This window comes from Bos indicus x Bos taurus, chromosome 7, assembly GCF_003369695.1.
Source record: "Bos indicus x Bos taurus breed Angus x Brahman F1 hybrid chromosome 7, Bos_hybrid_MaternalHap_v2.0, whole genome shotgun sequence".
NCBI classification, from domain to species: domain Eukaryota; kingdom Metazoa; phylum Chordata; class Mammalia; order Artiodactyla; family Bovidae; genus Bos; species Bos indicus x Bos taurus.
This window is the reverse complement of record NC_040082.1, coordinates 96,254,551-96,276,231: the sequence shown is the minus strand read 5'-3', so window position 1 is coordinate 96,276,231 and position 21,681 is coordinate 96,254,551. Positions and strand designations below refer to the sequence as shown.

At 39.8% G+C, this 21,681-nt stretch overlaps 1 protein-coding gene across 2 annotated transcripts in view; it reads left to right on the top strand.

The window, feature by feature from the left end:
- The first annotated feature begins 5,559 nt into the window (after positions 1-5,559).
- Positions 5,560-21,681, top strand: part of LOC113895945 (zinc finger protein 708-like) — a 28,127-nt gene continuing 12,005 nt past the window's right edge. The window contains exon 1 of one of the 2 annotated variants that reach the window (XM_027547815.1): positions 5,560-5,763. The gene's annotated coding sequence lies outside the window, so the exon portion shown is untranslated. Of the gene's footprint in view, positions 5,937-21,681 lie in introns of both variants that reach the window. The other variant, XM_027547814.1, reaches the window with a different exon arrangement.

Here is a 21,681-nt window from a genome sequence, read left to right as displayed (position 1 = left end):
ATTATCTCATTTTTATTTTCTTAAATTAAAAAAATATGTATTTGTTTATTTATTTGACTGCATCAGGTCATAGCTGTGACTAACAGGATCTTGCATTGTGGCCTGTGGGCTTCTCCCTAGTTGTACCTTAGTTGTTCCACGGCATGTGGGATCTAGTTCCTTGACCAGGGATTGAACCCATGGCCCCTGCATTGGAAGGTAGATTCTTAACCACTGGACCACCAGGGAAGTCCTATCTCTTTTTTATTTTAATTGATGCATAATATAATAACATAATAAGATGCAAAAATATTAAACACATGAAGAGTTTTTACTAATATATATCTTCATAGCTACTCACCTGATGAAGATATAAAACACTTCCATCACCCAAAATGTGTCTTTGTGACCTTTCTCAGTCAACATTTCCCACATTCAAAGTACCCACTATACTGATTCCTATGTCCATCAATGAGTTTGACTGCTCCTAGATTTCATAAAAATGGCATCATATAATGTATACACTTTCATGACAATCTAACTTATGTCTGAAGTTTGTCAATGTTGTTGTGCATAGGAGTATTTGTTCTTTTCATATTAATGTGGAATTTTCTGTATTTTGGTGTGCCATATTTTGTTTATCCAATCTAGCACTGATGGGCATTTGAATTATTTCCATTGTGGTGCTATCTTTCAAATTGCTGCTGTAAACATTTTCAGACATGTTCTGTGAATATAAGCACTCATTTCAGTCAGGTGTATACCTAAGAGCAGGAGGGCTATGATGTAGAGTAGGAGTATAATTAGATTTAGTGCATGTGCGTGTTTCCAAAGTAATGGAATCCATTTATGCTCCAGTATAAATATCCTAGTACACTAGTAGTATATGAAAGTCCCCATTGCTCCATGTCTTTGCCAGCCCATGGTATTTTTAATCTTTTGAACTTTAGTCATTCTGGTGGGTGAATTGATGATTTTTTTGCAGGAGGGAGAGGGGCACATAGTGTGCCATGCGGGACCCCATTTCCTCAACCAGGAATCCAATTCAAGGCCCGTGCAGTGGAAATAAAGAGCCTTAACCACTGCACAACTAGGGAAGTCCCAGTGATTATCTTGATATGCCTAATGGTATATGAAAGAGACCAAGGATGAACACCTTTGCATGAAATGTTCCCTTGGTATCTCTAATTTTCTTGAAGAGATCTCTAGTCTTTCCCATTCTATTGTTTTCCTCTATTTCTTTGCACTGATCACTGAGGAAGGCTTTTTTATCTCTCCTTGCTATTCTTTGGAACTCTGCATTCAAATGGGTATATCTTTCCTTTTCAGGAAATGCCTCCTCAGACAGCCATTTTGCTTTTTTGCATTTCTTTTTCTTGGGGACAGTCTTGCTCCCTGTCTCTTGTACAATGTCATGAACCTCCATCCATAGTTCATCAGGCACTCTGTCTATCAGATCTAATCCCTTGAATCTATTTCTCACTTCCACTGTATAATCCTAAGGGATTTGATTTAGGTCATACCTGAATGGTCTAGTGGTTTTCCCTAACTTCTTCAATTTAAGTCTGAAACTAAACAAAAACTATAAAAAAAAAAAAAAGACCTTCATCACCCAGATAATCACGATGGTATAATCACTCACCTAGAGCCTGACATCCTGGAATGTGAAGTCAAGTGGGCCTTAGGAAGCATCACTATGAACAAAATTAGTGGAGGTGATGGAATTCCAGCTGAGCTATTTCAAATCCTAAAAGATGATGCCATGAAAGTGCTGCACTCATTATGCCAGCAAATTTGGAAAACCCAGCAGTGGCCACAGGACTAGAAAAGGTCAGTTTTCATTACAATCCCAAACAAAGGCAATGCCAAAGAATGCTCAAACTGCACAATGGCACTCATCTCACACACACACTAGCAAAGTAATGCTCAAAATTCCCCAAGCCAGGCTTCAACAGTAGGGAACCATGAACTTCCAGATGTTTAAGCTGGTTTTAGAAAAGGCAGAGGAACCAGAGATCAGTTTGCCAACATCTGTTGGATTATGGAAAAAGCAAGAGAGTTCCACAAAAACATCTACTTCTGCTTTATTGACTATACCAAAGCCTTTGACTGTGTGGATCACCACAAACTATGGAACATTCTTAAAAAGATGGGAATACCGGACCACCTGGCCTGCCTCCTGAGAAATCTGTATACAAGTCAGGAAGCAAGAGTTAGAGCTGGACATGGAACAACAGACTGGTTCCAAGTAGGGAAAGGTACATCAATGCTGTACATTGTCACCGTGCTTATTTAACTTATATGCAGAGTACATCATGAGAAGCGCTGGGCTGGATGAAGCACAAGCTGGAATCAAGATTGCCGGGAGAAATATCAATAACCTCAGATATGCAGATGACACCATCCTTATGGCAGAAAGTGAAGAAGAACTAAAGAGCCTCTGATGAAAGTGAAAGAGGAGAGTGAAAAAGTTGGCTTAAAGCTCAACATTCAGAAAACGGAGATCATGGCATCTGGTCCCATCACTTCATGGGAAATAGATGGGGAAACAGTGGAAACAGTGACAGACTTTATTTTCTTGGGCTCCAAAATCACTGCAGATGGTGACTGCAGTCATGAAATTAAAAGACGCTTACTCCTTGGAAGAAAAGTTATGACCAACCTAGATAGCATATTCAAAAGCAGAGACAGTACTTTGCCAAAAAAGGTCCATCTAGTCAAGGCTACGGTTTTTCCAGTAGTCATGTATGGACGTGAGAGCTGGACTATAAAGAAAGCTGAGAGCTGATGAATTGATGCTTTTGAACTGTGGTGTTGGAGAAGACTCTTGAGAGTCCCTTGGACTGCAAGGAGATCCAACCAGTCCATCCTAAAGGAAATCAGTCCTGAATATTCATTGGAAGGACTGAAGCTGAAACTCCAATACTTTGGCCACCTGATGGGAAGACCTGACTCATTTGAAAAAACCCTGATGCTGGGAAAGATTGACAGAGGGAGAAGGGATCAACAGAGGATGAGATGGTTGAATGGCATCACCGATTCAACGGACATGAGTTTGAGTAAACTCCAGGAGTTGGTGATGAACAGGGAGGCCTGGCGTGCTGCAGCCCACGGGGTCACAAAGAGTTGAACACAACTGAACAACTGAACTGAACTGAACTGAAGGATGAACATTTCTGCACAGGAAAGAGATCATAAATTTCACTAAAGGAAGTTCTTGAGAATCAGTTACTTCTGTTTCATTTTTTACTACTTATTTTTTATCTTATTTTTAATTATACTGGGTATTCATTGTTACAGGCTGGCTTTCTATAGTTGTAGCTGGCAGGGGCTGCTTTCCAGCTGTCATTGGATGGCTTCCCATTTCAATGGCTTCTTTTGTTATGGAGCACAGACTCGAGGTGCACTGACGTCATTGGTTGTAGCACAGGGCCTCAGTCACTGCGGCTCATGAGCTCTAAATCATGGCCTCAGTAGTTGTGGTGCTCAAGCTCCTCAGTATGTGGAATCTTCTTGGACCAGGGATCAAACACACATTCCCTGCGTTGGCAGGTGGATTCTTATCCACTAAGCCATCAGAGAAGTCCAAGAATCAGTTGCTTTAGGAAGTGAAAACTTAGAAGAAGCTCAAGCTATGGTATTTCAGAAAAAGAGTGACAAAGCATACACTCAATGAAGTTGAAGATTAGGTATTTCTGATTGCCAGTGTATTTATATAGGTTATTACAGTGATTCTCCCATCCCAACATCCACGTCTCCTCATAAGGACAAGAAAAACATGCTGGCAAGTTTCCTCAGGGCCCCATTCATATCCCTGTCCCTCAAGCTGTAGATGAAGGGTTCAGCATAGGAATGACCACAACGTACCTTACTGAGACAATTGCCTGCTTTGAGGAGGAGGGGGAGAAGGCAGAACTGAGATATACTCCTAATCCTGTCCCATGGAATAAGCAAATGACTGTTAGGTGAGACCCACAGTACACAGAAAGCTTTGTAGTTCCCCTCCACCAAAGAGATGTTCAGTATGGAGGAAATAATCCTAGAGTAAGAGAAAAGGATCCCAGAAAGTGGAGGAATTCCCAGCAATGCAGTCACAGAACACAGCATGATGTAATTGCTGAGAGCATCCAAACAGGCAGACTTGAGCACCACAGCAAATTCACAGAAGTTCAGAATTTCCATGTGTGTGGAGAATGAGAGATGTAATACCATCAGACTGTGCAAGAGGCTGACTAGGACACTGAGAAACCTAGAGACTAGAGCCAGCAGGGCACACAGGTGGGGACTCATGGTGACTGTGTAGTTCAAGGGGTGGCATATGGCCACATAGTGGTCATCGGCCATTCAGTTGGGAGGAAGTTGTCCAAATACCCCAATACCAAGAAAAAATACATCTGGATGATACAACCTTCATAGGTGATAACTTTGCTCTGTGTCTGGATATTTGCTAGCATTTTTGGAACTACAGTGGAATTGAAACAAATATCAGAAAGAGACAGATGGGAGATGAAAAAGTATATTGGGGGTGGAGGTGGGGGTCAGAGCTGACAGTGAGGATGATGAGGTTCCCGAGCACCAGGACCAGGTACATGGACAGGAAAAGCATGAAGAGGAAGGGCTGCTGGTCTGGATCTTCTGAGAGTCCCGAGAAGAGGAATTTTGAGACAACTTTTTGGTTTTCTGCATCCATGTAGCTGATCACTGTGCCAGGTAACTGACAAAGCAAAGCTAATTCAAACAAACAGGAGTCCCCAAATATAAAGAAACTTTATCCTATTAATGAACACCCCCAGAAAAATGGACATGAGTTTGAGCAAATTCTGGGAGATAGTGAAGGCTAGGGAAGCCTGGCGTGCTGACGTCCATGAGGTTGCAAGGAGACACGACTGAGTGACTGAACAATCAGAAAAACGAGGGAAAAACCACACACATTTTGACTAACAATCGAATATTCCTTCCCTGAGAGCATGATAAACACCATTATCTTGTACAGATATTATTTTAGGGAAAATTTCTTCCTCTCTTCTAACTTTTTCACAAATGAGACTGCCTTCAAGACCATCAACTTTTGTGGTGTCCAGCTCAGCTTCAGCCTATTTCAGGTGTAGCATGTCAATGGCTCGAACGTTCTTCCTTCTTTGGGGTGGAGTTTTGCCTCTTGGATAATTCTGCTTTTTCCAAAATTTCTGTAGTAGTCGAGCAGCTCCATATGTGTTTGTGGTGCACTTACTTTGCTCTGTGGCCCTACCCCCTGACAACAACGAATTTGATCAGAAATTGGTGTCTGGCCGAATCTGGCCATCTCAAGGATTGCCAGGTTTGTCAATATGGGAGAATCTAATTTTAAGCGCTCCCGGAATCTGAGAACAGGCAGGCAGAAAAGTTTTTGAGTCGCATCGTCTTGGGTGGGTAACCATCGCCAGCCTCTCCTTTCTGCCCTCCAAACCCAGAACTGTTACTCGTCCCAAAACTCGCCTCCAAAACTATATCCTGTTATGGGCCCCGCCTTCTGCTCGCAGCTCCGCCCATAGACTTAGTTCTGGCCTCAGCCGCTTCCGCTGGGCCTATTTCTGCCTTCAGTCCGCGTTCTGAGCTGACCTAGAGGTCTCGCCCCAACGCGACGAAAACTACCGTAACGCCAAGGGAACTTGCCAATCAATCGAACTTGAATGGCAGCCAGCGTCCTGGAACCCCGCCCCTCTACAGCCGTGGCACTAAGCGGAAGTGGCGTCACAGGCTCGCGACAGCATTTTGGTCAGGCTGGTCTACGCCTGGTGGAAAGAGGTAGGCTAGTCGTCCTGTGTTTCACATTGTTGTGGGTGAGTCTTGCGTGGAGGCAGGGTTCTGGGCTGCACCGAGGTCGTTATACAGCACGTTGGGCCTGGCTTCCGGGGGGACTCCTGAGAGAGGCCTGGCCCCTCCTTTCGCGTCCGTAGGATCAGAGTCACCGTCGGGTGGTAAGTGCTGTGAGGGCGCGTCTGCGGGGTGTAGACATTGACTGTGCTTTCCTATTCGAAAGCCTCCAGTGAGTTCTTTATGACTTTCGTCCACGAGGAAAAGAATATCCGCTGTCCCAGTGTGCGTTGCTCCGTCCCCCACGTCCTCCGGGTGTTACGAACCTGGCTACCCTGTCCTGTTGCTCAGAGTATTGGGGAGAGTTGGTTTAAACGCCTGCTTCTTTTGTATGAAAAATAACGTTTCACCAAACAATTTGGCTTTCTCTTTGCGCGTTGTTTTTGAATATTTCATAGAGGTACAGATTCCTCGGATCAAGGAACGCGCATATTACTCTGTTTATATGTATGTAGATTACAGAACTTGTTTTAAAAACGCACACATACACACAGCGAGAGCAGTTAAGTCATCTGAAATACCTAGGGTCGTAAGATCCCACAGTCAAACACGGGTCTCCAGGAGATACGATGGAGGCTTTTTGATACAAGTTCAAGAATGAGAAACCATAAATAACTTGTTTGGATTAGATGTGTATTTCCCCACATTATGTGATTGTGTAACGCCTAGAACCTCAATAAAATGTGACCTTCCAGTACAGTGAATGTTCGTTGTCGTAGATTCATTTAGTTTTAGAATTTTCCATGCTTGTTCTCTCCTCAATTTACGAATACACCATGGTGAGCTGTTTGACAATAAGTTGAAAATAAATCGCATACATGATGACTTGCCTTTTAAATACTTGGTAATACTTCTTCTAAAGATATGGGCATTATCCTACTAAATATCTGAATTCCATTATTTCACATAAGAAAGATAAAAATAATAATATTTTGAAGTATCTACTATAATAAGTTAGCCTCTCCACGTGGTTCCAAAATGTGTTTTTGGTACTTTGGGGATCTAGAACCCAATCAGGGCTTTTATGTGACAACTGTTAATGCCTTTTTGTCTTTTTTTAACCGAGATCACTTCCCGTTGTTTGTCTATTAAGTTCATTATATTGACACTTTGAGGAGTCACACATTGTTTAAAAAGTCACAGTTTTATATTTGTGCTTTTATATTCACAGTATGTTTAAGTTTTCCTTCATATCGTGTAGTTTCTGTCAGTTGGTAATTGGTTGAGAGCCATGGTTGGCAAACTTATTGTCTGAAAAGGTCCAGATAATTAGTGCTTGATGTGTCACGAGCAATAAGGTATGGAATTACTCAACTCTGCCTTAGTAGTAGAATAATACTGTCGACTTAGGGAAACAAATGGGCATATCTGTGATCCAAATAACTTTATTTACAAAAACACACCCTATGACCAAAATGTGCCAACTCCTGGTATATTCTACTGGTTATTTCTTAGGCATATTTTGAAGGTGATGTTGTGTACATCAAGTTGGATTCCATCAGGAGATGTAAATTTAGGATATCCCTTGGTTGTGTTGCTCAGTAGGACTATTTGCTTAAGCTAGGAATCATCAGAGTTTTCTATTTTAAAAGTAGACTTTCCTATAAAGTCCTATGTGCGGTGATATTCTGATCCTCAGAATAACTTGTTTCCCAGCACCTTCCTATAATTTCTTTTAGCATCTGTTATTGTGTGAATAAACTTCTCTGTATATTGTTTCATCTTTTGGGGGTGTACTTTGAGGGTCAGCTTCTAGATTGTTTTTCTAGGTCATCAAACAAATATATATTTACTTCAGTGGATATTAAATTCTCTTAGATCTTATGCCATTTTGTAGTTTCTGATCAACTTTTAAAAGGCATGTCTAAAACTGATTATGAAAAAATGCAAGGAACAGATTTTAGTTTTGACATCAGGATGCTTGTTTTTAAGAAGAATGTCCCAAAAGAATTTTTTCATCTTCAATGAAAAATACATAGTTTTTCAGAACTATAGCATTTTGATTTATATGTTTTTGTTCCAGGACATTTCATGTGAGTCTTACTTTATTTTTATGTTGCAGTCCTGTTTTTTATATTCCCTCAATTGTGTGTACTGTACTAGAACATTTTGTGAAAAGTGGCAAATTGTCTGGCAGTCCACAAGTGATTGTAGAATAACTTTAATGAGTTAGACTCTGTGCCAGGGACAGAGAAACAATGGTGGTATGTATACCTGTGGCTGATTCATGTTGATGCATGGTAGAAACTAACATAATATTGTAAAGCAATTATGCACCAATTGAAAATAAAAAATAATAAGTCTGTTGTTGTTCAGTTGCTCAGTCATGTCCAACTCTTTGCAACCCCATGGGCTACAGCATGCTAGGCTGCCCTGTCCTTCACCATCTCCTGGAGCTTATTCAAACTCATGTCCCTTGAGTCATTAATGCCATCCAGCCATCTCGTCCTCTGTTATCTGCTTCTCCTCCTGCCTTCTATCTTTCCCAGCATCACGGTCTTTTTCAATGAGTCGGCTGTTCACATCAGGTGGCGAAAGTATTGCAGCTTCAGCTTCAGCATCAGTCCTTCCAGTGAATATTCGGGACTGATTTCCTTTAGGATTGACTAGTTTGATCTTTCAGTCCAGGGGACTCTCAAGAGTCCTTCTCCAGCACACAGCTGTAAAACAAATTCTTTGGCACTCAGTCTTCTCTCACATCCATACATGGCTACTGGAAAAACCATAGCTTTGACTATACAAACTTTTGTCAATAATGTCTCTGCTTTTTAATATGGTGTCTAAGTTTCTCATAGCTTTTCTTCCAATGACCAAGACTTATCTTGCGGGTGCAGTCACCATGTGCAGTGATTTTGGAGCCCAAGAAAATTAATCTGCCACTGTTTGCATTGTTTCCCCATCTATTTGCCGTGAAGTGATGGGACCAGATACCATGATCTTCAGTTTTTGAATATTGAGTTTTAATCCAGCTTTTTCACGCTCTTCTTTCACCTTCATCAAGAGGCTCTTTAGTATATCTTTGCTTTCTGCCCTAAGGGTGGTATCATCTGCATATCTGAGGTTATTGACATTTCTCCCAGCAGTCTTGATTCCAGCTTGTGCTTCATCCAGCCCAGCATTTCGCATCATGTACTCTGCATATAAGTGAAATAAGCAGGTGACAATATACAGCCTTGATGTACTCCTTTCCCAATTTTGAACCAATCTGATTTTCCATGTCCAGTTCTCACTGTTGCTTTTTGACCTGCATACAAGTTTCTCAGGAGGCAGGTAAGGTGGTCTGGTTTTTTTAATCTTTTTAAGAATTTTCCAGTTTGTTGTGATCAACAAAGTCAAAGGCTTTAGTGTAGTCAGTAAAATAGAAGTAGGTGTTTTTCTGGAATTCCCTTGCTTTTTCTATGATCCAGTGGATGTTGACAATTTGATTTCTGGTTCCTCTGCCTTTTCTAAATCCAACTTGTACATATGAAAGTTCTCAGTTCACATACTGTTGAAGTCTAGCTTGAAGGATTATGAGCATTATCATGTTGGCATGTGAAATGAGTGCAATTGTGTGGCAATTTGAATATTCTTTGGCATTACCCTTCTTTGGGGTTGAAATGAAAACTGATCTTTGCAGTCCTGTGGCCAATTAAAAATAAAAAATAAGAAATTTAAGACAAAACAACAAAAAAAATTCATATAGCAATTGTCTTATCTGCGAATTCATTTTTTAAATGAAAACCAGGCATTGTGTGACATGGACAAAGAGTGTCTTACTATGAGATGGTAATATATATTGGAAGGGGTTGATATTTAACTTATGAAGCAAAACATGGGTTGTTGTTGTTTAGCCCCTCAGTCGTGCCTAACTTTTTGAGATCTCATTGACTGCAGCATGTCAGGCTTCCCTGTCCTTCACCATCTCCTGGCGCTTGCTCAAACTCATGTCCTTTGAGTTGGTAATGCCATACAACCATTTTCTCCTCTTTCATCCCCTTATCCTCCTGACTTCAGTCTTTCCCAGCATCGGGGTCTTTTCTAATGAATCAGCTCTTCACAACAGATGACCAAAGTATTGGAGCTTCAGCATTAGCATCATTAGAGCTTGCAGTGAACATTCAGTGTTGATTTCCTTTAGGATGGACTGGTTTGACCTCCTTGCTGTCCAAGGGACTCTCTAAGAGTTTTCTTCAACACCACAGTTCAAAAGCATGAGTGTTTTGGCGCTCAGCCATCTTTATGGTCCAACTCTTACATCCATACATGGCTACTGGAAAAACCATACCTTCGACTATACAGACCTTTGTTGGCAAAGTAATGTCTCTGCTTTTTAATATGCTGTCTAGGTTTGTTATAGCTTTTTTTCCAAGCAGAAAGCTCTTTTAATTTCATGTCTGCAGTCACCATCTGCAGTGATTTTGGAACCCAAGAAAATAAAATCTGTCACTGATTCAATTGTTCCCTCATCAGTTTGCAATAAAGTAATAGGACCAGATGCCATGATTTTTGTTTTCTGAGTGTTGAGTTTTAAGCCAGCTTTTTCACTCTCCTCTTTCACTTTCAACAAGAGGCTCTTTAGTTTCTCTTTGCTTCTGCCATAAGGTTGGAATCATCTGCATATCTGAGGTTATTGATATTTCTCCCGGCAGTCTTGATTCCAGTTTGTGCTTCATCCATCCTGACGTTTCACATGATGTACTCTTCACATAAGTTAAATAAACAGGGTTACAATATACAGCCTTGACGTACTCCTTTCCCAGTTTTGAAATGGTCCTTTGTTCTATGTCCAGTTCTAACTGTTGCTTTTGACCTATATACAGGTTTCTCAGGAGGCAGGTAAGGTGGTCTGGTATTCCCATATCTTTAAGAATTTTCCACAGTTTGTTTTGATACAAACAGTCAAAAGCTTTAGTTTAGTCAATGAAGCAGTAGTAGATGTTTTTCTGAAATTCTCATGCTTTATCTGTGATCCAGTGGATGTTAGCAGTATCTATTTAGGTCACTGAGCAATAGTAAGGATTCATAGAATGGGTAAAAATTTGTCAGATGACGGGAACTTCATGAGTAACATACAGTGTAGTTGAAAGCGCAGTGTATGTTTTACTGAAGAAAGAGTTTGCAGAAGCAGAACAGATAGTAATGAGATTTAAAGCGGAAAAAAAGGACAGGACCCAGGAAGGAGGTGCTCTGGGCATATTCTTAAGTCCATGTCAATTTTAGAAACATTGAGTCTATGTACATCTTAAGTATAACTGACTAACTGCTACTTTGGAAAAAGACTTCAGGGAAGATGAGACCGAAGGCATTGAGTCAAGCTAGACTCTTATGCTGATTAAGTTTTAAAAGACATTCATGTTTATAGCGGTGTCATAATTATTATAGAAAATTAAGTAAATGATTTGAGAGTTTTGTAGAAGGTAAAAATGAAGGAATCCAGTGATTACCTATTTCCATTTACTAGATGAAATGCCCTACTTAAAAAATGCTTGATTAGCACTCAGTGAAAAAAATCAAATCCAGGGCTATCTTAAGGAGCCTTTGGGGAAGGCAACCATGTATTGTGACTAATTGAATAGAGCTCTGGAGCTAAATAGAAGATAGTATTTTTTATCTTTATATGGTAGTAGGTGAAGGAAAGAAGAGAGAGTTGACACTGAAATCATAAAAAGACAAAGCATTCAAATTTGCCATATGGGAATTGATGGGAGTAGGAGGACGGGAAAAATTTGCATGTTTTGTTGATTCCATTTCTAGGGTGGGACAGTGAAACGCATGAAGACTTACCCCCAGATTTGATGAGACAATTTATTTGATTGGGAAAATTGCTCAGGGAAGAATTTAATTTTCACTATTTATCTATCAGGATCAATAAGAGATATCTTCTTTTCTTTTTTTGCCCGAACCCTGCAGCATGTGGAGGTTTTGGGGTTTTTTGTTGGTTGGTGTTTTTAATTTATTTGGCTAACTCTTAGGATCCATTTAAAATCTCATCCTGATAAAAGTCCTTTATGCAAAATTACATAGTGAAATAAAAGTGCATAAATGTAAGTAGTGTGGGAAACCCTTCCATAATTCCTAGAGACTTAAAGTAGATATGAAATTTCATAGTGAAGAGAGGCCGTTTCCATGTGACAAATGTGGAAAATTCTTTAAAAGTTTTTTGTATCTTAAGAGTCACAATCAAATTCACACTGGAACAAAACCATATAAATATGAGGAATGTGGTAAAGCCTTCATCTTGTCTTCTTTACTTACTTTACATATGGAAACCCATGATAGAAAGTTTTCATGTGAACACTGTGGTGACTTTTTTGTTAGATCTGAGATTAGGACACATTGAACATCTCACGTTGGAGAGAGTCCTTTTTTATCTAAGCAATGTGGAAAATACTTTAAATGTTCCTTATGACTTCAGTGTCACAAAAATATTCACTCTGGATTAAAACCCTACAAATGTGAAAAATGTGGGAAAGCCACATTTGTTGATTGGGTTGTTTGTTTTTCTTTTTTGATAGTGAGCTCCATAAGCTGTCTGTATATTTTGGAGTCTAACCCTTCTGTATTGCTTTCTTAGAAAAGTTTTTGCTCCCAATTGGAGGGTTGCCTTTTTATCTTCTCTGTAGTTTCCTTTGCTTTGAGAAGTCTTTTAAATTTAATTAGGTCCCCTTCAATTTCTTAAATTTTCAGTAATTTACTAGGTAGGTCAAAAAAGATCTAATTGTGACATGTCAAAGAGCGTTTCTCCTATGTTTTCTTCTAAGAATTTTATAGTGTCTCGGCTTATGTTTAGGTCTTTAATCCATTTTGAGTTTATTTTTGTGTAGGATGTTAGAAAGTGTTCTAATTTCATACTTTTACATGTATCTGTCCGGATTTCTCAGCACCACTTATTGAAGAGTCTGTTTGTTTGTTTTTTTTTGTTTTTTCCATCAGATATTCTTCCCTTTGTCACAGATTAGGTAACCAAAGGTGGGTGTGTCTGTCTCTGGGCAAGAATACAAAGAAGAACTATACAAAAAAGGTCTTAATGACCCAGATAACCACGATGGTGTGGTCAGTCATCTAGAGCAAGAAATCCTGGAATGTGAGGTCAAGTGAGTCTTAGGAAGCATTACTACAAACAAAGCTAGTGGAGGTGATGAAATTCCAGCTGAGCTGTTTAAAATTCTAAAAAATGATGCTATTAAAGATGATGCTGCTGCACTCAATATACCAGCAAATTTAGAAAACTCAGCTGTGGCCACAGGACTGGAAAAGGTCAGTTTTCATTCCAATCTCAAAAAAAGGCAATGCAGAGAATGTTCAAACTACAGCACAATTGCACTCATCTCACACGCTGGTAAAGTAATGCTCAAAATTCTCCAAGCGAGGCTTCAACAGTATGTGAACTGAGAACTTCCAGATGTTCAAGCTGGTTTAGAAAAGGCAGAGGAACCAGAGATCAAGTTGCCAACATCCGTTGGATCATAGAAAAAGCAGGGGAATTCAAGAAAAACATCTACTTCTGCTTTATTGACTATGTGAAAGCATTTGGCTGTGTGGATCACAACAAACTGTGAAAAATTCTTAAAGAGATGGGAATACCAGACCACCTTACCTGCCTCCTGAGATATCTGTATACAGGTCAGGAAGCAACAGTTAGAACCGGACATGGAACAATGGACTGGTTCCAAATTGGAAAAAGGCTGTATATTGTCACCTTGCTTATTTAACTTATATGCAGAGTTGCTGCTGCTAAGTCGCTTCAGTCGTGTCCGACTCTGTGCGACTGCATAGACGGCAGCCCACCAGGCTCCGCCGTCCCTGGGATTCTCTAGGCAAGAACACTGGAGTGGGTTGCCATTTCCTTCTCCAATGCATGAAAGTGAAAAGTGAAAGGGAAGTCACTCAGTAGTGTCCGACTCTTAGCGACCCCATGGACTGTAGCCCACAGGCTCCTCCGTCCATGGGATTTTCCAGGCAAGAGTACTGGAGTGGGGTGCCATTGCCTTCTCCGATATGCAGAGTACCTCATGTGAAATGCTGGAGTGGATGAAGCAAAAGCTGGAATCAAGATTGCTGGGAGAAATATCAATAGTCTCAGATATGCAGATGACACTACCCTTATGGCAGATAGTGAAGAGAAACTAAAGAGCCTGTTAATGAAAGTGGAAGAGGAGTGTGAAGAAGCTTGCTTAAAACTCAACGTTCAGAAAACAAAGATCATGGCATCCGGTCCTCGGCAAATAGATGGGGAAACAGTGACAGACTTTATTTTCTTGGACTCCAGAATCACTGTAGATGGTGACTGCAGCCATGAAATTAAAAGACACTTGCTCCTTGGAAGAAAAGCTATGACCAACCTAGACAGCATATTAAAAAGCAAAGACTTTACTGACAGAAGTCCGTGTCGTCAAAGCTATGGTTTTTCCAGTAGTCATGTATGAATGGATATGAGAGCTGGGCCATAAAGAAAGCTGAACACTGAAGAACTGATGCTTTTGAACTGTGGTGTTGGTGAAGACTCTTGAGAGTCCCTTGGACAGCAAGGAGATCAAACCAGTTAACCCTAAAGGAAATCAACACTGAATATTCATTGGAAGGACTGATGCTGAAGCTCCCATATTTTGGCCACCTGATGCAAAGAACTGACTTAGTGGAAAAGACCCTGAGGCTGGGAAAGATTGAAGGCAAGAGGATAAGGGTTTGACAGAGGATGAGGTGGTTGGATGGCATCACTAACTCAATGGACATGAGTTTGAGCAAGCTGCAAGAGTTGGTGCTGGACAGGAAGGCCTGGCATGCTGCAATCCATGAGGTCACAAACAGTTGGACAGGACTGAGCAACTGAACTTATCTGTCCATGAAACATTAATCTAAGAAATTTTTGGAATTGTATTTGAGCCATATTAGAGGATTAGCCCTGGAAGAACATCACAGAAAGCCCTTGTTTAGTGTGTATTTGTGTGTGTGTTTATTTATTTGGGGCTTCTCTGGTAACTGAGTAGTAAAGAATCCGCCAAGGTAGGAAACTGGGTTCAATCCCTGGGTCAGGAAGATCCCCTGGAAAAGGAATTGGCAACTCATTCCAGGACTCTTGCCTGGAGAATCCCATGGACAGAGGAGCCTGGTGGGCTACAGTCCATGGCACTGCAAGTGTCAGATATGACTTAGCCACTAAACCACCACCATCATTTATTTATGTATATTTTTGGCCCCACCATGGTGTATGTGGGATATTATCTCCCAGAGGCATGCACGATCTTATTACCCCAACAGGAATTGAACCCCTGACCTCTGCAGTGGAAGCTTCCCTGTGCTTCCCAATCTGCTTGAGTTTGCTCAAACTTGCATCCACTGAGTCAGTTATACCATCCAACCATCTCATCCTCTGTTGCCCCCTTCTCCTCTTGCCCTCAATCTTTCCCAGCATCAGAATCTTTTCCAGTGAGTCTGAATAATATTTCATTTTTGAATTTTTTTCTTCCATTCATGTGTTGATGGACACTTAGGTTGCTTCCATAACTTGCCTGCTGTAAATAAAGTTGCTATGAACATTGGGGTGCATGTATCTTTTCAAATTACTGTTTTCATTTTCTTTGAAATGAAAGAAATGGAAATTTCTTTCCTTTCCACACCCAAAGGAATGGAATTGCTAGATCATGGTGTCGTTTCTTGAGGAGTCTCCATACTATTTTCCGTAGTGGCTGTACCAATTTACAGTCCCACCAGCAGAATACCAGTGTTCCCTTTTCTTCACAGTCTGGGCGAATTTGTTATTTGTGACCTTTTTGATAACCATTCTGCATGAAGCAACAGCTCACTGTAGTTTTGATTTGCATTTCTCTAACGGTAAGTAACCTTGAGAATCTTCTCATGAACCTGTTGGCCATCTGTGTGTATTCCTTGGGAAAATGTCTTTTCAGGTCTTCTGTTCATTTTTTTAATAGGATTATTTGGGTTTTTTTATCTTAAGTTGTATGAGCTATTTATGTATTTTGTACTTTAATCTATTATTGGTCATATCATTTGCAGATATTTTCTGCCATTCGGTAGCTGGTCTTTACTTTTTTTTTTTGTCTTTACATTTTTTGATTGCTTATTTTGCTTTACAAAACTTTTACGTTTACTTCAATCCCATTTGTTTATCTTTGCCTCTGTTTTCTTTGGCTTAGGAGACAGAGCCAAAAGCATTCTGCTGATATGTATGTCAAAGAGCGTTCTGTGTATGTTTTCTTCTAGGAGTTTTATGGTTTCTGATGGTGTTTTAGTCACTATGTCGTATCCGACTCGTGCGACTCCGTAGACTGTAGCCTGCCAGGCTCCTCTGTCCATGGAATTCTCCAGGCAAGCATACTGGAGTGGGTTGCCATTTCCTTATCCAGGGTATCTTCCCAATGCAGGAATCAAACCCAGGTCTCCTGCCTTGCAGGCAGATTCTTTACTGACTGAGCTACAAGAGAAGCCCAAGGTTCTAGTCTTGTATTTAGGTCTTTAATCCGTTTTGAGCTTTTTTTCATACATGATATGTAAAAATATTCCAATTTTATTCTTTTACTTGAGCTCTCCAGTGTTTTCAGCACCACTTATTGGCCGTACTGTCTTTTCTACATTGTATATTTTTGACTGCATTGTAGATTAGTTGACTCTAAGTGTGTGGGTTTATTTTTTGGTTCTTTTTACTATTCCATTCATCTATGAGTCTGTTTTTGTATCAGTTTTATACGGTTTTCATTGCTGTAGCTTTGTAGTGTAGTGTAGAACCTGCCTGCCAGTGAGGGAGACACCAAAGATACAGGTTCGCTCCCTGGGTCCGGAAGATCCCCTGGGAAAGGAAATGGCAACCCTCTCCAATATTCTTGCCTGGGATATCCCATGGACAGAGGAGCCCATGGGGTCGCAGAGTTGAACACAACTGAGCACACACACACACACACGTAGTGTAGTTCGAAGTCAACGACTGTGATACCCCTAGCTTTGTTCTTTGTTGTCTATACTGCCTTGGCTCTTCAGAAGAATTATTTGTTCTAGTTCTGTGAAAAATATCATGAGTACTTTCCTAGGGGTTAAATTTCTGATTGCTTTGGGTAGTATGGAATTTTAACTGTATTGATTCTTTCAGTCCATGAGCACAGGATATCTTTCCACTTCTCTGTTATATCATCTTCAATTTCCTACACTGTTAGATGGTTTTCAGAGTATAGGTCTTTCTTTGGTTAAGTTTATTTCTAGTAATTGAATTCTTTTTGATTTGTTTTTCAAAGGAACTTCTTTTTTCTGCTTTCTTTTTTTGGTAATTCATTATTGTATAGAAAAGAAACATTTCTTTATATTAATCCTGTATACTTTCCACTTTACTGAATTCATTTATTAGTTCTAATATTTTTTTGATGGTGACTTTAGGGTTTTTTTATATATAGTACCATGTAATCTGCAAAGAGTGGCAATTGTACTCATCCTTTCCAATCTGGATGCCTTTTGTTTCTTTCTCTCATCTGATAGCTGTGGCTGGGACATCCAATACTGCATTAAAGAGAAGTTATGAGAGTGGGCATTCTTGTCTTACTTCTGATTTTAAATGAAAAGCTTTCTGTATTCCATTGAGTATGATGTTAGCTGGGGCTTGTCATAAATGGCCTTCATTATGTTGAGATGTGTTCCCTCCATACCAACTTTGATGAGAGTCATTATCATGAATAGATGGTGAATTTATTCAGTGTTTTTCCTGCATTAATTGAAATTATCTGTGATTTTTAGTACCCTTTTATTAATGTAGTGTATGACATGGCTTGATGATCAGATTTTGAACCATTTTTTCATCCCAGGAATAAATCTCACTTGATCATTGTGAATAATCCATTTTATAGACTGTTGAATTCTACTTGCTAATATTTTGCAGAGAATTTTTGTATCTCTATACATAAGAATTATTGGCCTGTAATCTAATTTTTTTTATACTACCTCTTTCAGGTTTTAGCATCAGGGTAATCATGGTCTCATAGAAAGAATTTGGGAGTATTTCCACCTCTTCTTATTTTGGGAATAGACATTAAGGGACTTCCCTGGTGGTCCAGTGTTTAAGACTATTTCAATGCAGGGGGCACTGATTCAATCCCTGGTGGTCAGAGAACTGGGATCCCATATGCTGTGTGGCACAAGCATATGTATTCAGCCTTCTTTATATGTGGGATAGAATTCTCCTGTGCAGCTGCCTTGCCTGGACTTTTAATTTGGGGGAATTTTGATTGCTGATTCAGTTTCAACATTAGTAATCAGTCTACTTAGATTATCCATGGATTCCTATTCAGTTTTCAAAGGTTTTGTAATTCTAGATACATATTTCTCCTAGTTCAATTTATTGACGTATAACTTTATAGTATACTTTCTTTTTTCTCATAGTATTCCCTTTTGATTATTTCTGTGTGTGGAATCAGTTATAATTTCTCCTCTTTCATTATTTATTTTGCTTATTTGGGTCTTCTTTTTCCTTAATGAGACAGGCTAAAGCCTTATCAACACTAATTATCTTTTCAAAAGACCTGCATTTGGGTTCACTGATCTTTTCTAATGTAGGGGACTTGGGGTTCTCTATTTTCTCTCTGATGTTTATTACTTCTTTCCTTCTGCTAACTTAAGGCTTTGTTCTTCTTTTTCTAATTCCTTTGGATGATAAGTTAGGTTGTTAACTTGAGATTTTTCTTACATCTTGAGATAGGCCTGTATCATTATAAAATCCCCTATCATGACTACTTGTGCTGCATCCCATCAATTTGGGGATGTTTCGTTTCTATTTTCATGTGTCTTGAGGTATTTTCCAATTTCTTTGTTGACCCATTCATTTTGTAGTAATGTGTTGTTTGGTCTCCACATATTTGTTCTTTTCCCATTTTTCTTTCTGTAATTGATTTCTTTATTTCACAGCATTGTGGTCAGAAAAAATATTTGATATTATTTTGGTCCATTAAATTTGTTGAGCAGACATGTCATCTGTCTTGGAGAACATTCCATGTGCACTTGTGAAGAATGTTTATGTCTCTGTTTTGGGTTGGAATGTCCTGTAGGTATCTATTAAGTCCAAGTGGCCAAATATGTCTTAAGACTACTGTTTTATTCTGGATTTTCTGTCTGGATGATCTGTCCACTGATGCTGCTGCTGCTGCTGCTAAGTCATTTCAGTCGTGTCTGACTCTGTGCGACCCCATAGATGGCAGCCTACCAGGCTCCCCCGTCCCTGGAATTTTCCAGGCAAGAACACTGGAGTGGGTTGCCATTTCCTTTTCCAGTGCATGAAAGTGAAAAGTGAAAGTGAAGTCGCTCAGTCGTGTCTGACTCCCAGCAACCCCATGGACTGCAGCCTACCAGGCTCCTCCATCCATGGGATTTTCCAGGCAAGAGTACTGGAGTGGGTTGCCATTGCCTTCTCTGCCACTGATGGTAGTTGGATGTTAAAATTCCCTATTATTATTGTATTACTCTCAATGTCTCCCTTTATGTCTGTAAATACTTAATTTATTTAGCTTCTCCTGTATTAGATACACATATGTTAACAGCTGTTACATTCTGTTGTGTTAATGCCTTTATCATTACATAATGTCCTTTGTCTTTTATTTAGACTTTGTCTTAAAGTCTACTTTGTCTACTCTGAGTATTGCTACTCCAAATTCTTGTTCGTTTGCCTTTATATGGACTATCTTTTTCCTATCCTTTCACTTTCAATCTGTATGTGTGTCTTTAGCTTTACTAATTTGTGATTATCCTGGGATTCATATGTTGACCTGTAACTAGATCTGCTTGTTTTAAACTAATAGTGATTTAATTTCAAGAACATTCTAAAACATCTATGTTATTTCTCCCTTATTACACGTTTTTTGTCTTTAATGTCATATTCTTGTTTAACACGTAATTGATTGTTGTAGTTATAGTTTCTTTGTACTTCCTTTGTACTTCCTTACTTAATCTTTGTACTTCCTTACTTAAATGGTTATTACACAGGCTTTACTATATATTTACTTTACTAATGGGACTTTTCTTTCCTATACATTCTTCTGCTCGTAGCCTTTTCTTTTCCACTTAAGAGAAGACCCTTTACTATTTCTCTTAGAGTTGTTTTAGATTTGATGAACTCCTCTAGTTTTTGCTTACCTGAAAGTTCTTTGTCTCGCCTTCGATTTTGAATGATAACCTTGCTGGGTAGAGTATCTTTAATTTGTAGGTTTTTACCTTTTAGCACTTTCAAAGTATATGCCCCACTGTCCTGCAAGGTTTCTGCAGAAAAATCAGTTGATAGCCTTAAGTGGGTCCCTTGTATATGACTCCTTGTTTTTTCTTACTGCCTTTAGAAGTCTCTGTTTACCTTTTGAATTTTAATTATGATATATTTTGGTGTGTGTCTCTGGGTCCATCTTGTTTGACACTCTGTGCTTTCTGTAGCTGGATATCTGTTTCATTCTTCCATTTGGGGAAATTTTCAGTCATTCTTGTTGTTGTTGTTGTTCAGTTGCTAAGATGTGTCTGACTTTGTGGTCTGTGGACTGCAGCACGTCAGTCTTCACTATCCTTAAGTATCTCCCAGAGTTTTCTCTGGGAAATTCATGTCTTTGAGTCAGTGATGCTATTTAACCATCTTATCTCTGCCACCCCCTTCTCCTTTTGCCTTCAGTCTTTCCCAGCATCACGGTTTTTTCTAGTGAGTCAGCTCTTTGCATCAAGTGGCCAAGGTATTGGAACTTCAGCTTCAGCATCAGTCCTTCCAATGAGTATTCAGAGTTGATTCCTTTAGGATCCACTGGTTTGATCTCCTTGTATTCCAAGGGACTCTCAAAAATCTTCTCCAGAACCACATTTCAAAAGCATGAATACTTTGGCACTGAGTCTTCTTTATGATCCAACTCTCACATCCATACATGACTACTGGAAAAACAACTTTGAATAAACAGAACTTTGTTGGCAAGTGATGTCTCTTCTATTTAATACACTGTCTAGGTTTGTCATAGGTTTTTTTTCCAAAGACCAACCGTCTTTTAACTTCATGGCTGCAGTCACCATCCACAGTGATTTTGGAGATAATGAAAATATGGTTTCTGCTTCTACTTTTCTGCCCCTTCTCTTTGCCATGAAGTGATGGGAACAGATACCATGATTGACTTAGTTTTTTTAACGTTGAGTTTTAAGCCAGCCTTTTTACTCTCCTCTTTCACCCTCATCAAGAAGCTCCTTAGTTCCTCTTCATGTTCTGTCATTAGAGTGGTATTATCTGCATTTCTGAGGTTGTTGATGATGTCTCCTAGCAGTCTTGATTCCCACTTGTGATTCATCCCGTCTTGCTGAAGGCAATGGCACCCCACTCCAGTACTCCTGCCTGGAAAATCCCATGGATGGAGGAGCCTGGTATGCTGCAGTCCATGGGGTTGCTGGGAGTCAGACACGACTGAGCGACTTCACTTTTACTTTTCACTTTCATGCATTGGAGAAGGAAATGGCAACCCATTCCAGTGTTCTTGCCTGGAGAATCCCAGGGACCGGGGAGCCTGGTGGGCTGCCATCTATGGGGTCACACAGAGTTGGACACGACTGAAGTGACTTAGCAGCAGCATTGAAATTAGATAAGCAAGGTGACAATATACAGCCTTCTTGTACTCCTTTCTCAACTTTGAACCATTCACCCTTCCTTGACTGCTTCACTTGCTTTTTGATCCACATACACGTTTCTCAAGGAACAGTTAAGGTGGTCTGGTATTCTCACTCATTAGAATTTTCCACAGTTTGTTGTGATCCACCCAGTCAAAGACTATAGCATACTTAATAAAGCAGAAGTAGATGATTTTCTGAAACTCCCTTGCCTTTCTATGGTCCATAAGTGTTGGCAATTTGATCTCTGTTTCCTCTGCA